Below are 27,913 nucleotides of genomic sequence, written 5' to 3'. Positions count from 1 at the left end.
ACAAATTCTTTAAAAGACACAAGGCATCAAGGCTGACAAAGAAGAAATAGACAATATGCCTATATCTATTAAAGATATTTAATCAATAATTAAGAGCCTTCCAAAACTGAAAAGCCCATGCGGGTTCACTGCAGAATTCCACCAAACATCTAAAGAAGAAATTATACCAGTTCTCTAAAATCTCTTTCAGGAGGTAGAAACAGAAGCAATACTCCCTAATTCAGTCTGTGAAACAAGCTCTACCCTAATAACAAACCAGACAAAGATATTACAAGAAGGGAAAACTACAAACAGTATCTCTCATGAATATAGTGGCAAAAATCCTGAATAAAATATTAGTGAATCAAAACCAACAATGTATAAAAATTATATACCATGACCAAATGGGATTTATCCTAGGGTATGCAAGCCTGGTTTGGAAAAAACTTTGACCAAATTTACCACCAATTTATGATTTAATAAAAGAAAAAGAAATTCTCAGTCAGCTAGGAATAGAGAGAATCTTTCTCAACTTGACAAAGAATATCTATAAAAACCTACAGCTAACATCATACTTAATGGTGAGAAATATGAAGCTTTCTCAATAAGATCAAGTACAAGGCAAAGATCTTTCACCACTCCTTTTCAATATCATACTACAAGTCCTTGCTAATGCATTAAGACAAGAAAAGGAATAAAGATAAACACACTGGGAAGAAAAATTTTTAAAAAAATCTTTGGTTATGGGTGGCATGATCATCTATTTAGAAAATATGAAAGTACCAACAACAAAAAATTCCTGGCACTAATAAGTGATCATAGCAAGGTTGCAGGATTCAAAGTTAACATATAAAACTCAATCGGTTTCTTGTTAACCAGCAACCAACAAGTGGAATTTAAAATGAAAAACACAATACTATTTATAATAGCATCTAAAAAATGAAATACTTAAGTATACATTTAATAAAATATGTATAAGATCTATATGAGAAAAACTACAAAACTCTGATGAGAGTAACTAAAGAACTAAATAAATGGAGAGATATTTCATGTTCATGGATAGGAAGGCTCAATATTATCAAGATATCAGTTCTTCCTAAATGGATTTATACATTCAATGCAATCCCAATCAAAATCCCCAAAGGTTATTTTGTATATTTGACAAACTGATTCTAAAGTTTATATGGAGAGGCAGAACACCCAGAATAGGCAACACAAAATTGAAGAAGAACAAAACTGGAGGATTGACACTACACAATGTCAAGTATAAAGTATGCTTGTATATTAGGATAAAGCTACAATTATCAAAGCAATGCAGTATAAGCATATGAAAAGATGCTCCACATTGTGTCATCAGAGAAATAAAAAAATTTTAAAAAAAGCACTACACACCTATTAAATGGCCAGAATCCACAACACTGACAACACCAAATATTAACGAAGATGTGGAGCTACAGGAACTCTCATTCATTGCTGGCTGGAATGCAAATTGGTTCAGCCACTTTGGAAGACAGTTTGGCAGTTTCTTACAGTTCTAAACATACTCTTACCACATGATTCAGCAACTGTACTTCTTGTTATTTACCCAAAGGAGTTGAAAACTTATGCCCTCAAAAATCCTGCACAAATATGTTTATAGCAGATTTATTGATAATTGCTAAAACATGAAAACAACCAAAATGTCCTTTAGGTGAATAGTCAAATAATCTATAGTGCATCCAGATCAGGCAATATTATCCAGCACTAAAAAGAAATAAACTATCAAGCCATGAAAAGACATGGAGTAAACTTAACTGCATATTATTAACTGACATAGCCAATCTGACAAGGCTACGTACTGTATGATTCCAACTATATGGCAGTCTGGAAAAGGCAAACCATGGAGACAGTAAAAAGATCAGTGGTTGCACAGGGTTGCGGGTCAGGGAGGAATATATAGGCAAAGTATAGAAGATTTTTAGGGCCTTGCAAGTAATACTGTAATGATGGATGCATGTCATTATACATTTGTCCAAACTCATAGAATGTACTACAGCAAGTGAACCATAGAGTAAACTATGTACTTTGGGTGATTATGATGTGTCCATGTAGATTCATCAATTGTAACAGATGTATGGTAATGGGATGTTGGTCATGGGAGAGACTATACATGTGTGGGAGCAGGGGTATATGGGAAATCTCTGTACGTTCCTCTCAATTTTGCAGTGAACCTAAAACTACTCTAAAAAATAATATAAAAAAAAAGAGCAATTGACTAAGTCAACACATATTTAATTTTTAAAAGTTGAATAAGTAATATTGATACATAGATCTTTAGTATGTCATTTGTGTGTATATATATTTGACTAATACATATATTACTATGTAATATATATTATATATATAAAAATTAGTCAATTAATTTGACTAACATAATGAACTAATCACTGTATTATATGTAAATGTAGTCATGCTGAAGAAAAATACAGGAAACCTTATGACTAATGTCATAAACTAGACATGTCAAACTTACCCACCATAACCAATTTTATTTTCCTTATTTTACCAGTGCTAGCCCATTTGATTAAACAAAATTAAACTATCAGTTTAAATAATAGGCTAGAAAGAAAAAAACTGAAGACAATTTGATTACATGCCAGCAAAATACATGAGTATCATTTTTTAAATCTCATAAAAAATAAAAGATTTAATGTTATAAAATTAATACACAAAATAAATCATTTTCTCTTTTTTGTAAACAAAATTACCTGCAAATATATGACAGAAAAAAGTCTGTTTATAATTCTAAACAAAGTACACATAAGATTTGTAAGAATTGTGTAGCATCTATATATCTGTATGTGTCCTTATTTATTCTACAGAAGTATGAGAGAGAGAAAGAGGAGAGAAAAGAAACATAACAATACCTATAAAAGACATTATAAAAAGATTAAGATAAATGGAAAAACAAAGTGTTTCTGGATAAGAAAACTCAACTTATAAGGGTATAAAATTCTCTTGTTAATCTATAAATTTAATTGAAATCCAATTAAAATAGCAGCAGGACAAAGTGGAGGGGTTCACTTAATAAAATGAAACTCAACTTTATCTGATAATATAAACATAATAGATTAATCAGGAAAAGTTTTTTCAAAAGTGTAATGAAGTAAAATAGTCTTAACACATGTTAAAAGACAGAAGTTAGAATAATTAACACGATTTGTTACTGTCATCAAAACATATAGATCAAAGGTACAGACAGGAGTTCAGATATAACTCCAAAATATGCATGGAATTTAGTTTACAATAAAGGTGGCATTTCTACTCAGTGAGGAAATAAATGAAAGTCAGTTGCATTTGGGACTTCTTGTATCAGTGTGTGTCTGTGTTTATGTGTGTATCTCTGTGTGTGTGTGTGTGTGTGTCTGTGTCTGTGTAAGCTGTATTTACCCTTTATTACAAAAAAAATTTCCATCTTGTAGAATGTGCTTGTTAGAACACTTTGTTAGGAAACCTTTTCCAAAGAAAGAAGAGTCCTTTCTTTTCTTTCAGCTCTTGATTAAATCTTGGCTTAATTTTAGAGTGCAGCGATACTTAAAACATACAAAGACAAATATAAGTCAAAAGGATTTTTCAACAAAGGCACTGTTATTTTTGATCAGAATAATATTTGATATAGTAGATATTATTCTGTTGTTTTCACAGTCTTGGAAAGTGAGGCTTTCTTTTTCTCTATAAAGTATCTGAACTGTTGTCCACTCCCATGCCCCCAACTGAAAGTTTGTCCCCTTTTTAACAATCTGATTATGAAACAGTGATGACATCCAGATGTACTATTTTTCTTTTTAAGTATGATTCAAAAGGGTTGCTTTTTCTAATCTCTACTAGGTTAAGCTTCTATAATATTTCTGAAGAGAGAAAAAGATAAAATTCTGCATAGTATTACATGTTTCTTTAAATTGCATCATGCATAAATACCTCTTAGGATTTAAATATCAAGGCTTAGAGTACCCAGCTATAGGGAAAAAGTTATAGCTTATTAACTTCATTTCACTTTGTACCTTGTTTGTTTTCTTTAAGTAGAAAGAGTTACAATCCGGGAAATGAATCTGAGCCTCAGGACAGGAGTCTGCAATGTTCTCCTGGTTCACTTGGTTTGTGGGACTTTTCTAAGAAGGATACCCATCACACCCCAGAAGTCATAAGTGAAATATAGATATATCTGACTGTATAAAAATTTTAAATGCTACAGAAAAATAATTCATCAGAATACAACCAATTGACAAAGTATGCCAGTGAGAATTCTAATTTTTTAATCTATTCCAATTGACAAAGTATGCCAGTGAGAATTCTAATTTTTTAATCTATTCCAATTGACAAAGTATGCCAGTGAGAATTCTAATTTTTTAATCTATTACAGAGCTGATATAATTCAGGAAATAAACTACAAACAACTCATCTGGAAAAAGGACAGTAGATAAAAATAGTTCAAAGACAAAGGCTAAAAGAAGTTAGAAATAGCAAGAGATTTTGGATATCCGATTTTAAGAATGAAAATTGTCTTAGTTTGGGATGCTATAACAAATTACCATAGACTGGATAGCTTAAAAAACAAACATTTATTTCACACAGTTTTGGAGCCTAAAAGCCCCTGACCAGGGTGCCAGGGTAGCCAGGCTCTTGGTAAGGGCCCTCCTGCTGGTTTACAGATGGACAATTATCTTCTTGCTGGTGTCCACACCTGGCTGAAAGAGTGTTAGCTGGTTCTCTTGCCTCTGCTTATTAGGGTACTAATCCCATTCATGAAGGTTCCATTCTCATCACCTAATTATGTCCCAAAGGCCCCATCTCCGAATACCATCACATCAGCATTAGGGTTTCAACATATTAATTTTGAGGAGACTCAAACATTCAGTATACAACAGACATAAAAAATTTTTTTTCATTTATTCTATTATTAAAACTGTTAATCTTACTAACCAAGAGTTGTTGAGTATATATGTCTCCAACAGTTTAATTGCTGAATTCAGGTTAATCGTGGTGTTACTGATGGTAGTGGACAAAACCTGGAATCAACCAAAGTGACTGTCAACAAAGAACTGATAAAATAAATCATGGTACATTCATGTGATGAAAAGTTATTACGAAGATTTGCAGAAAGATTAGCGAGATATTTAAACAAGCAAAAAATAAATTAAAAGCAAAATACAAATATATATATATATATTATCATCCATTATGCATATATCAAATTGATGGATAGATAGGTTGTTATATAGATATTCGATTGATGGCTGTATAAGTAGATATATAGATAGATAAGAGAGTGATGAAAAATGTTCGCTTTGTGGAAGGAATCGCAAAATTTAAAAAAATAAATCATATCTCTAGAGAAATATTGGGGTGGGACAGGGACATAAGGCAGGAAGAGGAGGCTTTCACTCTTCATTTTGTCTTTTTATATTAAAAAAAATTAACCATAGAGTAAATCATATGAGTTACTTATTGAACATTTTATTTAAAAAATATACAGAGAGAAAAGTGCAAAACTCATAAGGGCACAACATAACAAACCCAATGACTATGAGTATACACGTTTAAACAGCAACCAGACTAAGAAATACTATCAACATCATCCCAGAAATATCCCTTATACACTGCACATCTGTTTTTGGTTTTAACATGACTGATATTTGATTTTAATATGATTGGTAATATGTAATGCTAGGCTGGAATTCTACAACCACTGTTTTTGTTTGTTAAAGGAATATAAATTTAGTTTACAAGGAATTGAACACTTTTATGGAATCATTCTCTTAAAAGTGGTTAATTGGCATTTTATTAATTCAAAAGAGGCAACTAGTCACCACTACAGAAACCAGAAAAGGAAAAATGAGCGTTCTTGGGTTTTGTTTTTGTTTTGTTTTGTCTTTAGATTATTTTCCTCTAGAAAAGGAAGCAATGGCCCATCTCTGCTCCCTGATGTTTGAGACCACAGCTAAGGTGTCTTGGATGACTGGGGTGGCTGGAACAGCTGGCTTGGCCATACATCTTGGGACCTGTTTCATTATGTGATGTGTGCTGGGGCTAGAATGTCCAAGGTGGCTTCTTCACTCACATATCAGGTGCCAGGGCTGGTGTGATGGATCAGCTGGTATGATTAACAGCTAACATTGCTTTCCTTGTGGCCTCTCCAAGTAGCTAGATTGAGCTTCCACACAGCTTGGTGGTTTCAGGGAAGTTGGACATGGTATATGGTGGCTGAATTCCCACAGAGCGAGCATCCAAAAAGGCTTAGGAGAAAGCTGCAGAGCTTCTTATTAACTAGCTCCAGAGGTCCCAGAATGGGACTGGTTCCACATTGTATTGGTCTGGCAAGTTAGTAAGATTAGTTCAGATGTAATAGGAGGAAAATTAAGCTCCATTTCTCCATGGGAGGATTAGCATAAAATCTGAAGACACTTTTAATGTAGCATGCTGGGTTTAAGAAAAATACTACAAAAATATCTTAACTTTGCAAAATTTACATTAACATAAAACCAGAGGAATACATTGACGTGGACATTCAAGATCCCATATGAGTTCAAGTTTCATAGCTTAACAGTACATCTGATTCTGCTAGAAGCCAGATGCATTAAAAATATATAACAGATAAGCCACTGGAGACAAGCTCAGTGTCTTTGGTAGAAAAATAAGTGTTTGTCCAATACTCTCTCTAATATATTTCCCTTGTCTTTTGCATCTCTTTTATATTAAACTGCTAGAGTTGAAAATATATTTTCTATAGTTTTAACTAGAGACTTCACATTTCTTAATGTATTGATATGGGGAAATAATATATTCATGCCTTCCAGTTATGATGTTACATCTCTCATTTACATGATGGGATAATAGGTTAAATATATCAAGTTGTCTTTTGTCTTTTTATTTTTGTGTAAATGATTTCTATCTAGTCAATCTAATGTAGCCATCAGCCATGGGATGGAGAGAGAGCATTGGAAAGGGATAAGGATTATTCCAGCAAGCTTACAAAGAGAAAGAGTTGCAATTTCTGACATTCAAAACAGACAGCTCAATTATACAGCAATACAATAGGCTTTAAGATAGAATATTTTAAATAAGATTATTGTTCTTATTTTTTACCCCATTGAAAAAATCACAAATGAATTTTCCAGAAGAGAAAAGGGCGATATTATGGAGATAAGATATAAAGGCCCCAATCCACCCATTTCTGGATTAGAACTTTTTGCCAGAAAGGAAGCAGAGAGTGGCTGGGGAGGCTGGGCCTTAGAGACAGGCCCCAGTCTCTCTACTCTCTGTTTCTTCTGCCTGAGCTCAAACTTGGTGGACTGTCACATAAATTTAGCTCAAGTTATTCTTTCCTTTCTTGTGTCATGGAAGAGTTTGGAAGATCTATATGGCCTGGGGGGTAAGGCAGAAAATATCTAAACTGAGAACATGGTGACAGTTCAGTGAACTGAAGCTATGGTCCAATGGACAACAAAGCAAAACTCAAAGACATCTCAGAACCGTAGCAAGGTATGATAAGGCCATCCAGACAGGGAGCACCAGACAAACCATACAAACAAAATTGAGTCATCAAAACATATGAACACATGTTATGTCAGTCACATATTTTAGCAGAAGGTGCAAGGCAAATGCCCAAGGATGGAACTAGTTGCACATTAGACCTTTCACTAAATAAACATTCCACATCAGAGATCAAAAGGATCTTTGACTACATCACATAGGTCAAGTGATGATGAGTATCATAATTGTCATAGTTTATTTAAATCTACACCTATTCTTTGGACAGGGAGATATTGTTTAGAAAGGATCCCTGGAGGGAGGCATCAATTTAAGAGACCTAGAACTTTTACCTAAAGAGATTTAAAATTAACTTGAAAACACTAAACTATTATATCATATAAGAGTAAAATTCAGTTTTCTCCCCACTGTCTGGAGGAAGGTGGCTCATGAGGCTACTTATATCAATTTTAGAGAGAATAAAGGAAGGTTTTACACATATAGAAATTTCTAAATGTGTTATTCCATTACACATACATTTTTATTCTTCACACTCTGCTATTTGTTTGGTTGTTATTTTTTGCTATTTCCATAGCTCAGCTACTTGTAAAGCTAAGGCACTTAAATTTTGATGGCTTTTATTGAATCCCTTAGCACAATGGTTTTCAAAGTGTGGCTTCTGGACTAACAGTATCAGCATCACCTAGGAGCTTGTTGAAAATGCAGAATATCAGGCTGCCCTCTATACTACTGAAACAGAAACTCATAGGGTGGAAGCCAGATATCTGTGTTTAACATGATCATCCCTATAAGTCTCTCAAGTTGGAGAACTGTTCCCCGAGGAAAAGTTAAATTTGATTTCTATACATTGTCTTCAAAGTTTCCACAATTAGGGTCTCCTCCAGTAACTGCCATGTGCACCTGCTTTGCTGAAATATATTAAAATTAATTTTTAACATTGACACTTTGGAGTTTCAAACATGCTACTATCCCATGGCTGATTTAATTAACATTCTTCATATTAGTCTGTCCTTAACTAATTTGGAAGAAAATGCCAGGTAACTAATTTCTGTTTTCTCAATGTCTCTTTCAATTGCTTTTTTGCTCCTCACAATATAATCCGGTTGACATTACTCTCCTATTTCCTTTACACTGAGGCTTCCTAATAAATGAGAACCTACATGCATTGTCTTTGTCCTATGCCTAGTCTCTCGTCAACACTCCCAAAACCCAACTCTGACTCCACTGTGCCACTTAATTTTTAAAATGTCTTACTTAAATGATAAACCAATATATCAATATGTTTTTCCCAGATTTAATTAGCTTCTATGTGACATTTGAGATTTCCCCATATTCTAGAAAGGATACATTTCCTAGACTTTCCCTCAAACGGCTCTTTCTCAGTGTCTCAGATTTGTTTTCTTTCTAGCTCCACTTAGGAAATGGGAGTATTTCTCCAGGCTAGCTTCATCTTCGTGGCTCCCTCCTCTTCCTAATTTGCACTGACACCACTGAGTGGTCTCACATAACTTACAGTTTTAACATTTATGCAATGGTGATTCCAGAGTCTATATTTGCAAAACTGATCTCACCTCTTCGATTCAGATCCAAATATCCAAAACATATTGAATATTTTCTTATGAAGTATCCACAGATTTTTCTCAGTCAGTGAGTCTAAAAATATCCATGTACTATTTCTGATTTTTAAAGTACCACATATTTATTGTAGAAATACATATATTTCTATAAATAACACAAAATTGAAAGCATGAGTCACTTATAATACTACCACCCAGAAACAACAGTTAGTATGTATTCTGTCTCTCTGTCTCTCTGTCTCTCTGTCCCTCTGTCTCTCTGTCTCTCTGTCTCTCTCTCTCTCTCACACACACACACACACACACACACACACACACACACCTGTACTTCTTGCTTTGAAAGCATAATGTTACATTTTTCTACCAGAAATGTGACTGTTTAGAACCCCAGAGTATTTTTATTACTCGCATGCAAAATGCTGTAACTGCTCATGCATAAACTTCAAATCGAGTAAATTTAGACCACTTTTGCACATGAATCTACTTCTTTGACTGTTATATGCACCTGATTGCATTTAAATTACAAAGGGGAATGTGTAGCAGGATACAGATCTTTCAGGTTCAAAGCCGGTACAACATTACCCTTGAGTTACTGGGTATGGTTTCCGTAAATATATTTTCCTTCTGGGAACCAATATACTCATTCTAGAAAAATAGCAGAGAGCTGCACTGTGACATTTAGTGAAAATTCAGTTTTGAAATGGACATGTAGCTTCAGACTATTATCTCACTTCCATGCGTCTTAGATCAAGACTATTGAAAAACTGTGTTTGAAAGTCCAAATGTCAGTATAAAGTGTTTGGGTTTAATGTTATTCTGAGGGGTAGGTGTGACTATATGTAAGTGTGTGTGTATATTTATATTTTAAGAAGAAAAAAAATAAAACTGCAAGTATATTTTTTAACTATGGAGTAGGCATTTTTATTTTTCAATTTTTGACTGAGTTAGCTCCAAATCATCTCAAATCTACTAAATGATTTTTAAAAGTAAATAACCTCAAAATGTAACTAAATAACTTGAGACATGAAGGTAAATGCAATAGAATCCATTAAATGAAGTGTGGGTCATTGAAGAAGGGGAGGTATTCTGGAGATCATTGTTTTAATAAGCTTCGTAGAAGTAGGTGCCTCTTTAAAGTATGTGCATGAATAACTTGGATTTAAAACTTAAAGTCACCCTTTAAGTGGAAAGAGAAGTTTAAATAGGGAGCATTGTATCATATAATCTCTATGTCTCAGACTTAATTCAGTACCCAAATTGTTCATTGCATGCTTCTGGAAGAGCAGGCAAAATGCAACACAGAAAGATAAATAAGTCAGGTTACTGTCCTAAGGCAGTTCTGTACTCTGGGGAGAAGATGAGACAATGTGTAAGACAAGTATAGTGACAGATGGGATGTAATAATCGACAAGAGAGTAAGAACAGCTCCTCCTCTGTCACCCAACTCCATGTTGCCTGAAGAGGCAGCCACCTCTGAGTAACGTTTGGGTGTATAACACTCCTGCATGCCACTATTACACAAAGTAAATTGTTAGCATCCATGGAACTAGAACTGACCACCCAGCTTCAATGTGGAACAGGACCAATCCCGACAGAGTTGTATATTCCTGCTTTCCTATGCCTCAAGACATCCATCATGACCTGAGTTCTCACCTCACAACTGCTCTCTGCTAATCTGACGCAGCTCCTAATCCCTTCCTCCTAAACTATGGTTCTTTGTCTTTGGAACTTAATGTGAGTGTTAAGTAAATTTCCTTGCATCCTGAAACTCTTCTCGGAACTTTTGCTTTATCTCTTTGCCCTTAAAGAAACCTGAGTGTGCGCTGAATTCTCCCACTCCCTTTGTGGCCCTCCAAATCTGATGCTATTTATTTTATTTTATACCACATTTCCATGGGAAATGAATAGCTGTAATCTTTTACCTTATTGTAACTATCAGAGGATGAAGTCCTTCCTATCATCCAGAGCTAAAAAATAGCTCCATTTCTTTGAGACTTATACCATTTAGATGAACCATTTACTCATCTTCCTTGTTTCCATGATATACCAATCTCTTGCTGACTCCCATTTACTCAGTCAAAACTTAGCTCTTGACTCAAAGTTTTACTTTTCCACAGTTGCTGTTATAATTCTTGGCAACATCAATACCCATATAGTTATTTTATTTTTATATTTTTTTTATTTTTTATTTTTTCCACATAGTTATTTTAGACAACACTTAATATTTCAGTTTCTTTGCTTACTTATGTCTAATGAAATGTCCCCCCAATTTTCTTCATCTATCTTCTCTTATAATGATACTTAGAACAATCATAATCATCAAAAACTTGACCTCATCTTCAAAATTTTAAAGGCAAAAACCCAGCCTTTAAAAAAAGCAATCTCTTTCCTTTTAGTTTGCTTTTTCAAGCACTCTCAGTTCAGCTCTTCTACCATGTCTGTCACATTCTATCCCCCATCCGTTAATCCTACCATTTGCTCATAATCCATCCATTATCATTTCCTCACCTTACCTTCTTTACTGAGCAGCTTAGATTCTATGAATCCTCAATGAATTACTCCTCAATGTGTTCTTGAATCCATGTCCTGCCCTCTCATCATCATATTAGCTTTCCAAAATCCCAACTCTGAATGGACCTGAAGGAAACAAAAATATGTCGCTCCAAAATATGCCACTTTGAATTATTTTGAACTAAAGACACTTAAGAAACATCAGATGCAAGAAGGATACTCTGAACCTCCTTTTTCTTCCTGAAAGCAGAAGAGTAAATGCCCATGTGAAAATCACCCTCCCTGTACCAAAAGAAGAGAAGACACTGTTATCACCAGAGATGGGGAGTTAGGGGCCAAGACATTTGTACAAAAACCTCGGTAAACTAACCGCTATCGTCCTAGTTACTCCTTCACCATTTACTATGCCTAGCCCAAACCACTTTTTCTTTTCAATTCTTCACAAATGTATTGTCTCTTTTTCTAAAATATATAAAAGCTTCCTGCTATGGTTACTTCTTCAGGTCTTCATTCTCTTGTGAAAGCCTCCATGGACATGTACATATAAATAAAATGTATGTGCTCTCCTCCTGTTAATCTGTTTTATGTCAGTTTAACTCTTAGGCCCAGCTGGAGATTTTCAGAGGTTAGAGGAGAATTTTTCCTCCCCTACAAACTCAAAAACAAGCCTTCCCTGAACCTCTGACCAAGCAGCTGAATCACACACTCAAGCCAACACACTAGTTTTACTTAACGTTCAGTATCCTAAGATTCAAACAGGCTGCAGCACTGTCTGATCATTCTACTATATATAAAGTAGCCAACTCACTTTCTAATTCTTGAGAAGATTATATAACATCTTCTTCTTTCTCCAAATATGTGTTATCCTACCCACCTTCTGCCATCTCAGCTCATGAGCTTGCCTCACACATTGAGAAAAAGGAAATTATTAGATGCTAAATCTTTTCTCTAACCTACAAATAACAACCCAAGCAAGGCCACAGTGACCTCCAAGTTGCTAAATCCAGTGTTCTCCTTTTCTACCTACATCTTACACGAATGCAACATTCAATACTCCTGACCTCTTGTTCCTAAAAACATTTCTTCTCTCTAGAATTCTGTAGCACCAGGCTCTCATTGTTATTCTTCTCTGACATTTTCCCTCTCTTTTTATAAACTCTATACATTGAAATTCCCTAGGATTCTGTCCCATAACTCTGCAGACTTTTCATTTTCTTCTACATAGTTTGCCCTTGTGTAATTTTTACTTGTTTAATGTCTGTCCCCATGTCACACACTAGTGTTGCATGTACTTAAGGTGGTTCTCATGTTCTTATATATTTTGGTCTCTTTCTACTTTCATTATGTTACACAGGACATTACACACAGAAGATATATTTGTTTGCTAAATGAATGAATGAATAGACAGTACTACTGTGAACTTATTAAAACAGTAATATTTGTATTCCCATGGATTAATGCATAGAGGAGAGGTCAATGGTTTATCTTCTCTGTGTTTTCATAATTTTTTAGAAACAATAGGCTTTCAGCTGCTCTGTTCACTTATTGAAAATAATCATATCCTCTTACCACATTCTTGTTCCTACTTGAGAGCTATAACTGGCAGCTTTTTCTTCTCTATTTGAAATATTGTGCAAATGCTAAAGCTAAAGACGTCTTTACCTGCTTCCAGCTAGAAGTGGGAGGCTCTGCTCCAAGGGACAACCTACTTTCACTTTGGTGCCTGCAGGGCATCTGACATCATTCATTTTGATCAGGCTACTTTCTACCTTATTAGTGATGCTACGTGCTTCATGGTGCAGGTTAATTTCCTCTTACAGATCTGCATAAGTTCCCAACATTATCCTATATCTCAGCTACATATTTCTTCAGGGAATTGATCAGCATACATTCTCCCACTTGAATACTATATTTAAATTCTCTACGTATCTGTATCACAATATGCCTGAAAAAAATTCAATATGGAGAGCATGTCTGGTTATAGCTATTACCTGAAGCACAGTTAATTACTATCATTTCATGTATCAACAGTTGAAATACTGGCCTAGTTTACCTACTATTTTTGAGCAAAATGTTGACAGCTTTCTATTTGTTTAAGTAAGATCTCCCTTTTCTATATCTTTGCTATCCCTATTAAATATACCATGTAGAGTCAGACACAGATAAAGATGAATTGATTTAATTAAATCTCTAATTTCATATGCTAGAGGTTTTAAGGTTTTAGGTATCATGCCCTATATTAATATAAAAATGAAAGTACCTTCTGTTTGGTAAGGCATGCAGAGACTGGCATAATCCCTCTCTAAGGAATAAAGAAAATACAATTTTAAATGATTCCCTCCTATAAACAGAGTTCCAGATTCATAGCTTAAACCAATTTCACCTACAAGTAGAACCACTTTAAATGTGTTTTGTTTATCTCTGTTACTTATCTTCATTTGAACTGGTGTGTGCTAATAGTTTGGTCCAAGAATATTGCTTCCTAGGTCTTGAGTTATGGCAATGAAACTGGTTGAGTTCATGTAGGAAACAGAAACCACTGTAAGATATTTTAAGAATATTTTAATAGAAGGATGACTTGTTTATGAAACTGTTGGAAGGGCTGGAAGAAATGATCAAAGAATAGGATTCTCAGAAGGACACTTATAACAGACTCCACTTTCCAGGGGAGCTACAACCTCTGTCTAATCAGAGCTATTAGTTACGCGTTATTAGGAAGTTGCCATTGGCTTGACTGCATTACCAAGTATATCCTCTCTCTACTCTTTGGAAAGCTGGGATCAGAGAGCCACGGCCACCACAGGCACAAGTGTAGTTTGAAACACACAAGCTGGTCATGGACACAAGATGCTGATCCTGACCCACTGACTGGCACAGTCTAAATTGGTCCATTGGAAAACTTCTTCAGGCAAAACCAACTCCACATCCTGGTTTTCTAGGAGAAAAGAGCTCACATAGCAAGAGGATTGCCTCTGTTTCATTTCTGCCTTCCAAGGCTCCAGTGAAAACGTTTTTAGCTTTATGCTTTCAGAGTAGGTAATGTGAGTAGATGCTACACATCACTGACCAAATCCACCTTAATTCTTTGTGAAGAAAACCAATATAAAAATGGAACAAGTGTGACAAATCTATTAAATAAGTTGATCACAAATATCCCACTTTACCAATATTATGATTTTGAAATAATTAATACACCATGTGAAGTACAGAATTAGTTCTCTATTCTTTGCATTCCTCCTATATTGAAATATTCGAATTTCCCAAGCTCCCTAGGCTTTTTCTTGCTTCATACCTTGCACGTTAAACTCCTAAAACAGCACTGTCGTTCTCTCCCTCCATCCTCTTTATTGGCCTACCTATCTGCTTCAGGAAGCTGTATTTTGTCTCCAACTTCACTTGTATTTCTCTCTCTTATATGTCACCAAACCTCTCATTGTAAATCACCATCATAAAAAGATCATCTATTAACTTACATGTATATTCCAATAGAGCATACAATTTTTAAAGACAGTCTTCTTCTTCTGTATCCAGTGTGCATAGCAGGTGCTCAGTAAAGGTTATTTGAATCTATGTTCAAATGACATTTTCAGGCTTTTTTTTTTTTTTTTGCGGTACGCAGGCCTCTCACTGTTGTGGCCTCTCCTGTTGCGGAGCACAGGCTCCCAACGCGCAGGCTCAGTGGCCATGGCTCACGGGCCCAGCCGCTCCGCGGCATGTGGGATCCTCCCGGACCGGGGCACGAACCCGTGTCCCCTGCATCGGCAGGCGGACTCTCAACCACTGTGCCACCAGGGAAGCCCCCTCATTGTGGTTTTGATTTGCATTTCTCTAATAATTAGCGCTGTTAAGTATCTTTTCATGTGTCTGTTGGTTATCTGTATGTCTTCTTTGGAAACATGCCTATTTAGATCTTCTGCCCATTTTTTGATTGGGGTGTTTGTTTTTTTGATGTTGAATTATATGTGCTGCTTGTGTATTTTGGATATTAACCCCTTGTATGTCGCATCATTTGCAAATATTTTGTTCTATTCTGTAGGTTATCTTTTTGTTTTGTTGATGATTTATTTGGCTATGCAAAAGCTTTTAAGTTTGATTAGGTTCTTTGTTTATTTTTGCTTTTATTTCTTTTGTCTTGGGAGACTGATTGGAGAAAATATTGCTACAGTTTATGTCCAAGGATATTTTGCCTACATTCTCTTCTAGGAGTTTTATTGTGTCATGTCTTATATTTAGGTCATTAAACCATTTTGAATTTATTTTTGTATATGGTGTGAGGAACTGTTCTAATTTCATTGATTTATATGTGGCTGTCCAGCTTTCCAACACCATTTGTTGAAGAGACTGTCTTTTCTCCAGTGTATAGTCTTGTCTCCTTTGTCATAGATTAATTTACCATAGGTATGTGAGTTTATTTCTGGGCTATTGATCTATATGTCTGCTTTTGTGCAAACACCGTGCTGATTTTATTACTGTAGCTTTGTAGTATTGTCTGAAATCTTGGAGCGTTAAGCCTTTAGCTTTATTCTTTTCCCTCATGATTTCTTTGGCAACTCTGGGTCTTTCGTGGTTCCATATAAATTTTAGAATTATTTGTTCTAGTTCTGTGAAAAATCTCATGGATATTTTGATAGTGATAACATTAAATCTGTGGATTGCTTTGAGTAGTATGGAAGTTCCTAATATTAATCCTTCCAATCTAAGAGCAATAGATATCTTTCTGTTTCTCTGAATCATCTTCAATTTCCTTTATCAATGTTTCATAGTTTGCAGCATATAGTTCTTTCACTTCCTTGGTTAAGTTTATGCCTAGATACACTTTTTTTTTTTTTTTTTTTCCGGTACGCAGGCCTCTCACTGTTGTGGCCTCTCCCGTTGCTGAGCACAGGCTCCGGACGCGCAGGCCCAGCGGCCATGGCTCACGGGCCTAGCCACTCTGCAGCATGTGGGATCTTCCCGTACTGGGGCACGAACCCGTGTCCCCTGCATCGGCAGGCGGACTCTTAACAACTGCACCACCAGGGAAGCCCTAGATATACTTTTTTGATACAATTTTAAATGGGATTTTTTTTTACTTTCTCTTTCTAATATTTCCTTGTTAGTGTAGAGAAATGCAACAGATTTCTGTATATTAATCTTATATTGTTTGGTTTTGGTTTTCTTTTTTCTAATTTAAACATAACCCAGGATAGGGGAAGTGTTTTGTCAGGATTAGATAATTGCTGAAGTTGTTTGATGGATCCATGAAGGATCATGATGCTATTCTTTCTCATTTTGTATATGTTTGGAATATACTATGAAAAATATTAAAAAGAAGTGTGCTAAAATTTAAACACACACATACTTCAAAATGTCAGAATAGAACCCATCAGACATTATGTTCCCAAACACTGAGGAAGCAATCTAAGACCTTTTTATTATTTCTTACTGCTAAGTATATAAATATATAATAATATAAAAATAATGATTTTAAAATATTTGTATCAAATATTTCAATATGTATCATAATATTTCAATACTTTTCATTAAATTTATTTTAAATAAACTGTTTTAGAAAAATTTAATGTTAAACAATAATGGCAATGTAAGGAGAATATTTTGATTCTTATGTCATTGACAAAACACTTGATCTAACATTTCTTGTGTTTTTGTCTTGAGAGAAATTATTTGTCATTAATAGTTAATACACTGGAAAAAAAGGTTTTGCAAATTTCATTAATAGTGAAATGATTTCTTCAAACAAAATCTTATATGGAAGTTCAAAATGTAAAGGAGAAATTAATGGCATTAATATAGCTGAAATAATCACAGAGGACGAAAACCTGCTACCATGGTTAATCCCCAGCCACCCAAGGCAAATTCTGACGATGAGATGCAGTAAAATCAATTTATACTCCTTACTCCTTCTAGGTTATGAGTGAAAAGAGGTTTTTATCTCTACATTTTTGGGGTAATATATTGAAGTTTATGATAGACAACTCACTGTTATAAATGTTTTATGTTGTACATAGAAGTAAATATGCCACGTATTTAAGAAGATAGGCTGTGAAGACAATTTGATTCCTAATCATAATCGTTATCAGTGTGCCTCTTCATTTACTCAAGCCTTCCTTTAAGTTATGAAGTAAAGTCTTCATATAGTCTGAGGTTTTTCTTAAATTTACTCCTAGACATTTAAAATTTTTTATGATAATCATTATTGTATTACTTATTTTTAAGATATTGCAAAGTGTTTTGCCTGCATTATGTTATTTAATTGCCAAAATATCCCTATGTACCCCTATTATCTCCAGTTTACATATAATATACCTGAGGCAGAGAGAAGCACAGTAACTCACACAAAGATAAACTGTTATCACGTGATAGAGTCTGATTTCAAACCTATATACATCTGACTTCAAACATATGTCTTAATGGCTATACTGTGTTTAACTTCTCTAAATATCTGTTTCCTCAACTAAAAAAGGAAGACATTGAAAGGACTAAATGAGATGTACTTGTAGTAGTTTGTTACTTATTATATTTATAGTAAGTTGTTTTATACTTATAGTAAGTTTTTAACTCAAATTAATAACAATGTGGACATCATGTCCATCCATTTCTGTTGACTATGGTATGTTCAGTTTTAGTACATATTGCCAAACAGTTCTTTAAAGTGTTGTATACTTTACATCCTCACCCACAATGTGATAGGGTTCCCACTTCTCCATATCCTCACCAACTGTTGATTTACTCCGTGTTTTCATCTTTGGCCTTTCAATGGTTGTATGGTGGTATACCTGTGTGGTTTTAATCTGCATTTGCCTGATGAGTAATGACATTAAGTACCTTTCCTTTTGCATTTTGATTATTAGCCATTTGAATATCCTTGTTTTGTGAAAGTCCTGTTCATGTTTTTGTCCATTTTTACAAAATTGAGTTGTATGCCTTTTTCTTGTTGACCTGTAGGAATTCTTTATATTCTGGATGCAAGATTCTTGTCTGATATATATATATATATATGGAAACAAAATCTACACATTCCCCCTCACTCCTACCAAACTTTAATGTGAAATGAGCAAGAAGAAAACATTATGGTGCTAATTTTTATTGTGTTTATTTGGTTTTGAGAGCAGAAAGCCTGAAACTGATGAATAAACTTTGGACAGGTATTATTTGGGGACATTGTGCATGTCATCGGTTCCATAGTGCTCTCTGTTTCTCAGATCTTATTTATTCATCTGCATTCCTTAGTATATTAATATCTTCATTAGTTGTTTGCTGCATCCATATATTTCATTTGTTTTAGTATCTAGGACACAATAGCTACTGTATAAGTATTGGCCTGTTTAGTTAATTAAGTTTCCTGAAATATGTGATATTAAAGGAACACCCATCCTTACCCTCCTGTTATCAGGACTTTTTTTCTCCCAGTATATATTTCATACTTCAGTTTTATGGACATTCAGGAAGGAGTAGATAGATATTACTGAGGTATCATTTTGCCTACAGAGCTTTCTGCTCCTGACTTTCTTGTGTCTTTCATATTTTTCTACATGCATTCTATATTCAAAAATGTTGAATCATTTCTAGTTCCTATTGCCAATCAGAAATCTCAGTTTATTAGCATTGTATAACATATTCTCATAATCTGATCCCTGCTTATCTCTTCTTAGAATAATAGGGAAGGACTTAGCATTCCCCTCCCATCCTGTGTTCTTTTCCACTTTCTTACCTTGGCTTATCTTGTTTCCTTGAGGTGAATACCTTCCTTGGACCTTACTCAGTTGGCAAACCACTAATTATAATTCAGCTTCCTAAATGTCTCTTCTGTTTTAAAACATTTTGTAGTCTTTTCATAAAAAGAAGCCAAACTTTCCACTATGTCTTCAGAGGATTTTATATGCGCATTATTATGAAACATGTTGTGCTCAACAAATTGTTATTAAGCATATCAGTCATTTAATTAATGGCTTATAATAATACCTAAAATAAGTTAATTTCATATCTTCTAACTACTTCTTAAAATGAGGCATTGTAATCATTTAAATATTTTTTAAAAATAATTTTTCATACAGGGAAATTTATCCTTATAACTAATTCTTTGCTCATTTTTTGTAGGGATAGTGTCATGGAATATGTAAAATTGTGGAAACATGCATAAGTTATTTTTATAGAACCTCTGTTCTGAAATATATATATTTTAAAAATATTTACATAAAAATGGCTTATGTCTCTATGTACTTATAAGTGTGATATCTTTAACACTGGAATTTTCTATGCTATGCGTGAATTCAAACACAGGCAGAGGTATTATTCTATCGTTAGTATATAATGCTTTCGTACTCTTGTATGTGTTGACTTAGTTTCATTCTCTTCCTAATCTCAGAGAAAAAATATATATATATGCTAACATTATCCAGATTAAGTGAAAAAATTAAAAGAAATCTCTTAATGAAAGGAATGGTTTTCTCCAACTTACATTTTGTATTATGTTTTAGCTCACTGAAATGCTGCCAGCACAGTTATTTTACTTTCATCTGGCAAATCCTAGTTTCACTTACCCCAAATAACTCCACAACTTTTATCTCTTCCACTTATTTTTTGAACAACATGTTTCCACATTACTCCTTAAAAGATTAGAAACCATAGGTGGTTATAAATTAAGAATAGCACCTCCTATCCAATTTTATTAGTTTCACAGTTTATATCGAAGGCTATTTCTTTATAAAACTAGAGGGGAAAAAAAAAGACTATTTCATGAACAAAATGACAGCATTATAAATTAGAGTCCTAAAATCTGCACTGTTTTCTTCAGACTCAATGTTCTTTTAAGACAATGATAGCTCCCTAAGGAATGTCCACGTTTATGAGCCCCTGACAATGTTTTTGAAGGGGAAATGCCTCTTTCAGTGATAAAAATGTTATCAACATGTACCTGAGGCAGATCTCAATCAGCTCTAAATAGTTTCTTCACTGACTCTCATTCCATCTGGTTGAAGGACAGTTGGCAGTTCTGTGAGATATATATGGTTGCACATATAATTGATGTGTTGTCAGTGACTATGAGATATCCCATAACTCTTATTCATATTTTCCACTTTGCAGATTCACATTGCATCTCATTTAAATATACATTTTTGAACAGTAAAAGGTAATAATAACAAGTAAAAATTGATGATTTGTTTAGGTAACAAACCAAAAACACTTAGGTTCTTACTTATTTTACCTTTGCATAAGCTGAAATTTAAATTTTATTTTGAATTTTTAATGCTGTGTGTATCTTTTATTTTACTTCTTTGAGTATTTGTATTAAAATGGTCTTTGAAATTATTTTATTTCTTTGTGGGTGTGTTTTTGAATTATGATAAATATATGGATAATATTAACTTTCTTTAAATTTTTAATCCAATATGCTCTTATCTAACTTAACTGATAATCAGAACAAGCCAAAATACAATATAGCACAACACAATCAGTATAATAAAATTCATTACTATACAATATTTCATTACTACAGAGCTAGTGATAGAATAATGAAAACCATAATAATAATTATAACAATAATGATAAATTAACTTTTAAATAAAAATTTGAACTTTACATCTTTTGAATGACTTGCCACAGTCCTCACCCCTCCCTATTGTCTTTCAAGAGTGCCATTTTATTCATTTCATTGCTTTCCTGACCTCTACTGGCTTATGCTCTTCAGCATAACCCTACTAAGGAAGAATCCTATAATGAAGGTAATATGAGTAAGCCCAGTTTTATAAATAAATATAAGCAAATATGGGATACTTTCAGAAGAAAATAAACTGTTCAAAATCACACACTTTGTAAGTGAAGACCTAAGGTTAGAATTTAGAAGTCATTTCTAACCACTTTTCACTATTGCCCCAATTTTAATAACATTTTAGATGACTGTTTTGATAAATTTTGCTGGCTTTAAGATACAAACTGAAAAATGTGTTTTTGTCATTATATAGTTTCCACTAAAAGTACAAGAAAAAATTGTTTTCAGTGAAAACAAAATGAGAAAAATATGGTCATTTAAAATTTCAATTCCCTAGAATATTTTATTCATGAAAAATATGTTTTTGTGCTACAAGACAAGCCCACTGAAAGCATTTTTTTTTTTTTTTTTTGCGGTACGCGGGACTCTCACTGTTGTGGCCTCTCCCGTTGCGGAGCACAGGCTCCGGACGCGCAGGCTCAGCGGCCATGGCTCACGGGCCCAGCCGCTCCGCAGCATGTGGGATCCTCCCGGACCGGGGCACGAACCCGTGTCCCCTGCATTGGCAGGCGGACTCTCAACCACTGCGCCACCAGGTAAGCCCCTGAAAGCATTTTTAAATGTAGATTTCCTTATTCAGTACACCCTTTTGATATGCAATAATTTTCTTTATAGTGCAATGAATGTTAATAATTACATACATAACAATTTGACCAGATGTTTACATTAGATGCAAGGTAATATAAAATAATAAAAAAATGTGATAATAACACATTCATACAAAAATAGAATAAACCACGCTAGTTATTTTATGAATGAAAAAGATTTCTTTATGAAGTTACGAAGGGGATGATTGTTTATCTCTCCCTAGCAGTTTCTTAGAGGATGTTAAGCTTTGTTGTCTAAATGATTAAGTTTTACACATAGAGAAATTCAGAAAAAAGCAGGGCAAAAGTACTAGATGAATACTAACATATGTATGTGTATCTCTGTATGTAAGTTTATATTCTACAGTCTTTTCCTTCAAAGCTATTGCTAACATATGACCAAAAAATAATAAAAAAACTGAAAACAAATAACAAGAGAAAAAAAGGCTATGTTAGAAAATTCAAAATAAAACAAGATAATATACAAGTATAACAGCTCCACTTTTATAAATGCCTATTTGGTTAAGCAGAGTGCTTACATTAAAACTTTATAATTTTTCCCCAAACACTACAATTTCCTTTTTGTATAATCAGGCAATATTTACTGATGTGATCCATGTGCCAGGTTTTATGCTTGATGTTGAAGAGACAAAGCTGAATAAAATATGACACTCTCCCTCAGAGAGCCTACAATAAAATGAGAGGCAAGTATGAACTTATGAAATTATTGTAAATAAAATATGGTGAGTAGAGGTATAAACCAGGTACTATGAAAACACTAAGAGAGGATGTTCACAGAAAGATTCAGCAAGGAATAAGCATCTGAGCTGACTTTTGGGTTTGAGTAGGAGTTTATCATGTGGGTCAGGGAAGAGAGCAATTTCCAGAGAGACAAAGCAGCATAGACTGAGGGAAACATGAAAAATAAGGTGAGGAGTGATGGACGAGGAGATTTCATTAAGGAGAGCACATTGTGCTTGGAGGAGGAGGGGACGGGCAGAGAAAGGTAAAACTAGACCAGGGCAGAATCAGACTTGGAAGTGCTGTGAGCATGAGCTTTATCTTTAGGTGTTGAAAAGCCAGTAGAGGTTTTAAAAATGGAAGCAACATTACCAGATTTGCTTAAGTAGGAAGAGACCTCTGGGAGCAGTAGTGAAATTCCTGCTTTTCTGCCTTCACGCAAAAGTTGCTTCTTAGCTCACACTTTATATCCTTTGACGGACATTGCTGGCTCAATTGCACCATTTCCAGAAAAGGCAGTAGGAAGATAGAAGGGAGTTTGTGGAGTGTAATGGATGGGAACAATGATATGGATAGGGAATCCTCGTTAGCCCCGCCCTTTTTAAACCTCTGCTAGCTTCCACATCATGCTTTCCCAAGCACTGAGGCAGGCTACAGGCACTCAATCCCGGTCTTCCTCTCCACCCTTAAATAATTCTACCATCCTGGCTAATTTCAATATCCTCATGAGTGACTCAGATACTAACATAGCCTGACAACTCTTCACCTAAAGTCTTTGGAGACCTTCATCCATTCCCTTCTTCAGGGACCACTTCTATGACCATAATAGACCCTGACAGCCCAGGAATAGAAATCAGGGGAGCTTCTCACTGACCAACCCTTTATGACATTTGCTTCTCCTCCTTAAGGAATAATCTCACCATCCCCACTGATTATTGTCACTTTGATATTTCTCAAGAACATTGCCCTCAAGAGGATGGAATAGCTATATAAATGACAATTAAAATGTAATAAGAAAATACCCTAATAGAAATGGTATAAAACTCAGTGGCGGCATTGATGAAAGAAGAATTAAATCTTCCTTTAAGGTCAGGGAAAGCTCCATTACAAAGATTTTGGATTAAAATTTTAGGGATGAGCAGATGTTTGCCAGCTCCACAATTAGAGGAAGAGGTTTCTACATAGAAGGAATAATATGTATAAATCAAAATTATGTAAGAGTGAATGGCCTGATGAAGAAATCACAAATATCCCATATTACTAGTCAATATAGTTTAAAAACGTCTGTGGCTGGATACGTGCTTACTATACGAAGAGCAAGAGTATGAAGTAATTCAATGCCATGCAAAGAAGCTATAATATTAATCCTGTAGGCTGTCTGAATCCATAGAATAATTTTGAATATGAAATGATTTTACCATTTTTATATATGACAAAAGTTTCTTTTGGTCCCTAATCTACTTCTTAGACCTTTCCATTAAAGTCTCTTAAGTGCCATTTAAGTGTAAACTCTCTTAGAAATTTGTCCCATATGCTGATGTCAGAAATCTGAATCTCCAATCTTAAACTCTACACAGAATTCCAAACTTATTTATCTCATTTCCTTCAGAATATCTCCAATAGGATGCTGCATTGAGACATCTCCCTGTGTGTCTCTGTGACTTCTGACAATTTCTTGACTTTCTTGACCTTCCACCTTTATTGGTGACAAACTACTTACTAGGTCACACTCAAGTCAAATCTTAGAGATCATACTTTGCTATTTTATTTAACACCCATATTTAATCACTTAACTAAATTAAGTGATTATTATTATCACTATTATCTTTTAAATATCTCTATTTAAAAGAGATATTATCTTTTAAATATCTTTTTTAATATCTTTTAAATATCTATTATCTTAAATTATTAAAAGATAATATTATCTTTTAAATATCTTTTAAATATTATCTTTTAAATATCTCTCTGTTCCAACATGTCCTCTGTAACCTCAATTAAACTGCTTATTTTAGGCTTCTATCTTCCTTGACCAGTATCTGCTTTAAATATTTCTAATTATTACTAGTAGGCCCTTAATGAATATTGTAAGATGAATAACAAGCAAAAGATATGAATAGAAATTTAATTAGTACTATCAGCCACTGTAAACTGAAGCCCTAACTTTTTTCCTGGTATGGACTAATTATAAGTAAATGCTTAAAGTAGGTAAGTAAATTGACTGAATTTAGGATGGATGCTAGGAGTAGTACAGTAGAAACAGAAACACCTTTTGCTCTATTCTTGGTTTTAGTAGTTTATGATGATTTAAAATTGTAATTCAAGTTGGAGTATCCATTGACTAAGTATACACTGTCTTAATATGCAAATGATTATATATAGTTATATATGCATAACTATATATAAACTGTTCAATATATTTTCTATAAAATAATATGCATAGGTAAAAAATTCATACAACTAAAATGTGATTAATTTATTGTGAAAATCTGAAATAAAAACATCAAAAATTCATACTAAACTAACCCACAGAATGTGCAAAGTAAATCTTACCAGTGTGATAGAATGCTAAAAGACAAGTAATAATGCAAGAATAGATCTTTAGCTTGATTTCCTAAAGTCAGTTCTGCCTGATATAAACCAGAGAAATCTTATACATGCCTCTAAAATAACCTAGGAACAGAACACCTTTTCCAGCAACCATATTAGATACGTATTACAGTACTCTGTCCTTAAGAAAATTATGTACAATATTCTGATTTTTTTTTTAAATAGCAATGGATCTTTTCTTTTAATATTTATTTATTTGGCTGCATCGGGTCTTAGTTGTGGCATGCGGGATATTTGTTGCAGCATGCGGGATCTAGTTCCCTGACCAGGGATCAAACCCAGGCCCCCTGCACTGGGAGTGCAGAGTCTTAGCCACTGGTCCACTAGGGAAGTCCCCGCATATTCTGATTTTAATCCATAGGAAGAAAAAAAAACTTTAATTACATAAACCTCTGAACATTAAAAGTAGTGGATTAAACAAAACCAAAAATGATGTTTTGAATTTCAGATTAAAATACATATGTATTTCCTACTGCCAAATGATAAAAATATTAACAGTGACTATATATATATATGGATATATGGATATTATATATATATATATATGAAAGCCCCATACATATGTCATAACATTTAATCCTTACAACTGAAGAATTGCCCACATTTTAGTAGAGGGAAAAAGAACTCACACAAGTTAAGTACCTTGTATAAGTTCAAGGTGGTAGCAGATGAAGGATCCCAGATTCAAATTGATGTCTGTCTAACTTCAGAGACAAAGTTCTAAGAGATGACACAAAAAGAGGAAAACACTGATTTCTTAAAATTTGCAGTTACCTATGCATATCATTGAAGATAACTTTTCATGTCATCTACCTTATTTTACAAGTTAACCAAGTAAGTGTTATAGGAAGAAAAAGAATTGACTAACTTGCCCTGGAAAAGGCCAGAAAGTAAATCATTTTGGCACTGCAGGCTGTACCATTTCTATAGCAACTACTCCATTTTGTTGTATCATGAAAGCAGCCACAAAAAATACATAAACAAATGAGTGTGGTTGTTTTCAATACAATTTCATTTTTGGATATTGACATTTGATTTTCAGATGAGTTTCATGTGTCATGAATTCTTCTTTTTTTTTTTCAATGATTTGAAAATGTAAAAATCATCCTCAGCTTGGAGGCTATACAAAAACAGGTGGTGGGCTGCATTTGAGCACATGGTCTGCCAATGCCTGAAATAAAGGATTGTTTAGCTTTGCAATATAATATACAAAATATAGAGCTAAAATCATATAATTTTCAAAACCTATTTTGGATTTTCATCTGTTAAAATTGAAAGAACCAAAATTATCTTTGTAGTTTAGCGCTCATCCTATGTAGGAAAGCAATGAACAGAAATTTTTAGAAAACAGTGGCTCCTGAAATCTAAACGTGCTGGGCTCACTGCATTTCTTCATGAATGTGGTTTCTCCTTCTACTCCTCATAACTTCCATTCATCCATCCTGCCAGTCATAACTCATACAAACCTCCCATGTATGTGTCTTCTCTTACTATTGTGCCCACAAAGGACTTTGTAATCTTTAAAATCACTTGAAGGTAATGTCCTAGGGACACATTTAGCATTTTAATATTTTCTTTCATTTTATATTAATTTACTTCATGGTTTAGTAACTTAATAGTAGAAACAACATATAATTTTTCCCCAATAACACTCCCAATCCTCTTTAAAAATTTTGTTAGTATAAACAACAAAATTTAGAATCTCAGATCTTAGAACAAGTAGACAGGCATCTCAGAAGTTAAACTGTTTCAGCCTCCTTTGGCCACATACAGCTCTTTTATCCCAATTTCTCTGTTATCTCAATTTCTCTAAAACCCAAATTTATGTGAATTACGTGTGACCACATGGCTAGTGACAGAATGGGGATTACTTCTTGTTTTGATAATACTTTTTACTTTATTTTTCACTAGTTTTCTCTTTGTGTTTCAGTTTTGTAATTTTCTTTTTTTTTTTAACATGTTTAATGGAGTATAATTGCTTTACAATGGTATGTTAGTTTCTGCTTTATAACAAAGTGAATCAGTTATACATATACATATGTTCCCATATCTCTTCCCTCTTGCATCTCCCTCCCTCCCACCCTCCCTATCCCACCCCTCTAGGTGGTCACAAACCACCGAGTTGATCTCCCTGTGCTATGAGGCTGCTTCCCACTAGCTATCTATTTTACGTTTGGTAGTGTATATATGTCCATGCCACTCTCTCACTTTGTCACAGCTTACCCTTCTCCCTCCCCATATCCTCAAGTCCATTCTCTGGTAGGTGTGTGTCTTTATTCCTGTCTTACCCCTAGGTTCTTCATGACATTTTTTTTTCTTATATTCCATATATATGTGTTAGCATACGGTATTTGTCTTTCTCTTTCTGACTTACTTCACTCTGTATGACAGACTCTAGGTCCTGCCAACTCATTACAAATAACTCAATTTCGTTTCTTTTTGTGGCTGAGTAATATTCCATTGTATATATATGTGCCACATCTTCTTTATCCATTCATCCGATGATGGACACTTAGGTTGTTTCCATCTCCAGGCTATTGTAAATAGAGCTGCAATGAACATTTTGGTACATTACTCTTTTTGAATTTTGGTTTTCTCAGGGAATAGGCCCAGTA

Source organism: Leucopleurus acutus (genome assembly GCF_964270905.1).
Source record: "Leucopleurus acutus genome assembly, chromosome: 18".
Lineage (NCBI taxonomy): Eukaryota > Metazoa > Chordata > Mammalia > Artiodactyla > Delphinidae > Leucopleurus > Leucopleurus acutus.
Note: the sequence above shows the minus strand (reverse complement) of the source record.